At 35.8% G+C, this 4901-nt stretch overlaps 1 pseudogene; it reads right to left on the reverse strand.

Moving 5' to 3' along the window:
• Positions 1 to 4165: 4165 nt before the first annotated feature.
• The window catches only part of LOC103518684, a 40425-nt pseudogene continuing 39689 nt past the window's right edge, over positions 4166 to 4901 (reverse strand).

The following is a 4901-nucleotide window of genomic DNA, read 5'->3' on the forward strand; positions in this document are numbered from 1 at the left end:
AAAAAAAAAATCAAACTTTCCTACAACTCCTCTCCCATGAATATAGCATTATTGTCGGAGTATTTCATTAGTCCTCGTCCCAACACATTCAAACTTTCCTACAACTCCTCTCCCATGAATATAGCATTATTGTCGGAGTATTTCATTAGTCCTCGTCCCAACACATTGTTCTCCAGTTTAATAATTACAATTGTGTAAAAAAGTATAGATTTTTAGTCCGTCCTTCCTTTAGATATTATTACAATAGTAACAAGCAGGGTCCGTCCCTCCGGGAATTTTTTAGCCAGTCGTGATTAGAGAAAATCAGTAGGTACCTATGTACCTACATAATTTGTTTAATATTCAGTTTATTATTATTCTTGATTTGATTTTTTGATTTTACAGAAACATCTTCAGAGATCTGGTGAAATCGGCAACGTTACAACCGCTTACCTTGGCCACTGCACGTCCTGCATGCAAATGGAGTCAACAAAGGAAAGAGGCTCATTCCCGGAAGATGAAGGCTTACTGGCAAAGAAGAAAAGCCAGTGAGAATTAAAACCACGTGGTCCAAGTTGGCCGAAACGATAGCAAAAAAAAAAAAATCTATTATGGGACTGGTTGCTCGTCTCCCAAGAGAGTATGCAATTAACACTGCGACCTCTGTAGATCTATTGTGACCAGTATTTTTTCCCCTGCCTGAGCTGCTATCCCCCTGGGACATGGGACGGACTATTGTATTCGCTTCGGTGTCGTCTGTCTGTCACTATGTCATTCTGTCACTCTGTCCCCATAGAAGGACTTATCCAAACCTAGTCGACCTATATATCAAATTAAAGGTCCTTTTACCAGGAACACGAAAATGGTGGTGCAAATTTTGTCCAGAGAACCATAAAGCCAAAAAAACAAAAAAAAAAAAAAACTGGTTTTTGGGGGATTTTTTTCACACAAATGAGCTCTGATCTTGAAATTTGTCGCGACGACCTATGAACTCAACTGGTTTTTGGGGGATTTTTTTCACACAAATGAGCTCTGATCTTGAAATTTGTCGCGACGACCTATGAACTCAAAGCGAGAAAGTTTCAGATAACACTTCAGTCGATAATTTAAGACCGGTTTTAGCGTCATCTATGTTAAGCTACGCCGAGCAAGGCCAATAAATGGATGGGTGACTTAAACATTATATTGGTATTTATTAGGAAACATTAAAAGAAATAAAGGGAGAACGGGCTCTAGTCTTGATTTTATTGTTTCATTACAAATTTCATCAGTAAATGGGTTTCTTCAAATTAAATTGATCCCAAGGGCAAGGCAATGCCTAAACCCTTGACAAATGGAGTGTGCCTGAAGGTATCATTACATGAAAGTAAAATCAAATCAATAATAATAATAAACTGGAATATTAAACAAATTAGGTAGGTACATAGGTACTGATTTTCTTTAATCACGATCGAATAAACTACGGGCTAAAAAATTCCCGGAGGGACGGGCCCAGCTTGTTTAGCTGTGTATAAGGATAAGGGACAAAACAGGCATTTTCCCTGAGACCACAAGAAAAGTGGAAGAAGAGTTTTTTTTTCTGTACCAAGTCGAAGAAAAAAGTTTTCATTTTAAAATGAACAAGAGGAATATTTTCCTTCATGTTTTTATTAAAATTTGGTCGTGAGGGGAAGATGATGATGGTTGGGGTATGGCATCGAATAGGGAATTAGGATCCTTGGAGGGAGCTTGCCAGTAAGAGATGGAGGTAATATTATGACTTCACGAGATCACCAGCAAAATTATACAGTTCCCCAAATTGTTGTGAAAATTTCAAAATTTTGTCCCTGTAAATAAAACAGAGTGAATGTAGGTATCATGTCATGAGTGACCCAATGTTAACAATGTTTGGTGTACCTCAAGGAACTGTGAATTCTCCAATGCTATATTCCATTTATACAAATAAAATTACAACAATAAGTAGGGCTCAGGTATTCACATTCGCGGATGATACATTGTTAGTCTATACAGGGAGCAATTGGGATGACCTTCACACTGTTGCAAATACAGATTTAAATAATGTATACAAGTGGTTTAAAACACTACACTTACACATCAATGCATCAAAAACATCATACATGACAGTCACACTTACAGAAAAAGGTCAACCAACACATTCAGATCTCCAAATACACACTTGCAATTCACAGTCCACTAACACAGCACAACAATGTAACTTCATAAAACTTAAACACGTAACATCTTTCAAATATCTTGGAATAATCATAGACAATCATTTCAAATTCAAAGAACACATTTCACTTTTAACTAAAAAAATACGAAGACTATTCCATGTTTTTCTAAATTTAAGAACCATTTTATCTATAAAAAATCTAAAAACAATATACTATGCATTTGCTCAGTCTATACTTCAATATAGAATTATAGGCTGGGGGAGTGCATACAAAACAACTTTACAACCACTACAGCGCACACAATTACACAAAACATATTACTTCGCATCATTACAAAAAAACATAGGAGATATAACACAGACAAATTATACAAAGAATTCAATACATTCAACGTAACACAATTATACTTTTACAAAGTGTTATACTTCATAAACAAATACAACATGTCCAACACATTACAACGCACAAATCATACACACAACACAAGACACGAAGATTCTGCAGTCTTATACAATGTCAACAAGCTGGGTCCGTCCCTCCGGGAATTTTTTAGCCCGTAGTTTATTCGATCGTGATTAAAGAAAATCAGTGCCTATGTACCTACCTAATTTGTTTAATATTCAGTTTATTATTATTCTTGATTTGATTTTTCGATTATACTTTCATGTAATGATTTAAAATCAAGACTAGAGCCCGTTCTCCCTTTATTCCCAATATAAGGTTTAAGTCACCCGTCCATTTATTGGCCTTGCTCGGCGTAGCTTAACATAGGTGACGCTAAAACCGGTCTTAAAATAACGACTGAAGTGTTATATCTAAAACTTTCTCGCTTTGAGTTCATAGGTCGTCGCGACAAATTTCGAGATCAGAGCTCATTTGTGTGAGAAAATGTGAAGAAACTTTCTCGCTTTGAGTTCATAGGTCGTCGCGACAAATTTCAAGATCAGAGCTCATTTGTGTGAGAAAATGTGGAAAATTCTCGCTTTGAGTTACTTAACCTAGGTGACGCTAAAACCGGTCTTAAATTAACGACTGAAGTGTTATCTAAAACTTTCTCGCTTTGAGTTCATAGGTCGTCGGACAAATTTCAAGATCAGAGCTCATTTGTGTGAGAAAATGTGAAAAAAATCCCCCAAAAACCAGTTTTTTTGGTTTTTTGGCTTTATGGTTTTCTGGACAAAATTTGCACCACCATTTTCGTGATCCTGGTAAAAAGACCTTTAATTTGATATAAATTCAATTCAATTCAATTCAATTCAATTAATATTTATTGTATTGATAAAACTCATTACATACAATTTACATAGGTATTACATTTGATATTTTTAAAAAAAGAGGGGGGTACCTAGATGACACCGAAGCGAATACAATAGTCCGTCCCTTATACCTTTTTATTACTATTGTAATAATAAAGGAAGGACGGACTAAAAACTGATATATTAGTTATTGTAAAGAATATTTTTTAAAGTTTTCAAGAATTGATTGTATGGGACAGATAGGTCTATGTCAATGGCATCTGAGTGGTATTTGTTATACTCAGTAAGAGCTCTATAGATAGGAGACAGATTGGAGTGTGAGGATCGAGGTATAGCGAAAAATTCGTAGAGTTCATTGCTTCTAATTCTCGTACAGGGAACACGATAGCAAATGTCATTCACCAGATCCATCGAGTCTATACTGCAGCAGCGTGTAATTTGTAAAAGCTTCTGAATAAAAAACTCAAAAAGCGATATGAGTTGAGTTAATGAAAAAAGGGAAACTATTTTTTAATATTAAACGGGGAGATCAAAGTTAAGCAGAAATCCTTTTCATCCCCATATGAATAAAGGCACTTATACCCTCTCCTATACCTTTATTACGTTCACACCTTTATTAGACTAATATTGACAACATATTTATTAACATACCAACACATTCAGATCTCCAAATACACACTTGCAATTCACAATCCACTAACACAGCACAACAATGTAACTGCATAAAAATGAAATTTTTGAAGGGGAACCAATTCATACGTGACAAAAATGGACCTTTTTTTGGGAACCAACTCACCTTTTCCCGTATTTTTCCGCTTACTTCGAAAATCTACCTGTTTTTATCCAGAACGCAGGTAGATAATCTTTAGTACCCAAGTAGTATTGTCTACCTGTAAATTTATTTCGCAACTAGTACTGCAGTACGCAAGTAGTAAACAGCGCGAGAAAAAACAGTTTAAGCATGAATTCTGGGACACCCTGTATACAGAGTGTTTGAAATTCTACTTACTTGACTCTCAGGGCCTTCGAACTGAGCGAGACTGTTAAGTCTAGAAGTGATCGCTTGTACAGCCCGAGTTACCATACTGATAGTGATCTCACCCGGTACATCAGGCGGATCAGCATACATCACCTCGTACTCTTCATCTTGTTTCTGAAACACACCGTAGAAAATAAAATGCATAAAATATCACCAACTGTTTTTGAGTCACGGAATATAAATTATTTATTGAACTGATCCTCTGTGGACGATATTGGAAGATAATGTAATCCTTTCCAAAAATTTCGGCCCTCAATCGTTCTGAGATCTTTACTTTGGTCCAAGTTGCCTGTCCTCTCTCACCTTAACCTGTATCTCCTTCCAAAATCCAGGTCACCTCCGTCCACGGAGAACCATTTTCCCTTAATATTTTTTTTACATCCGCAACTTCTTGCACTTAACTTACTTGGCAAGTTTTGTTTTTTTTTTTTTTTTTTTTTTTTTTTTTTTTTT

Source organism: Diaphorina citri, unplaced genomic scaffold (assembly GCF_000475195.1).
Source record: "Diaphorina citri unplaced genomic scaffold, Diaci psyllid genome assembly version 1.1 scaffold2309, whole genome shotgun sequence".
Taxonomy (NCBI): Eukaryota; Metazoa; Arthropoda; class Insecta; order Hemiptera; family Psyllidae; genus Diaphorina; species Diaphorina citri.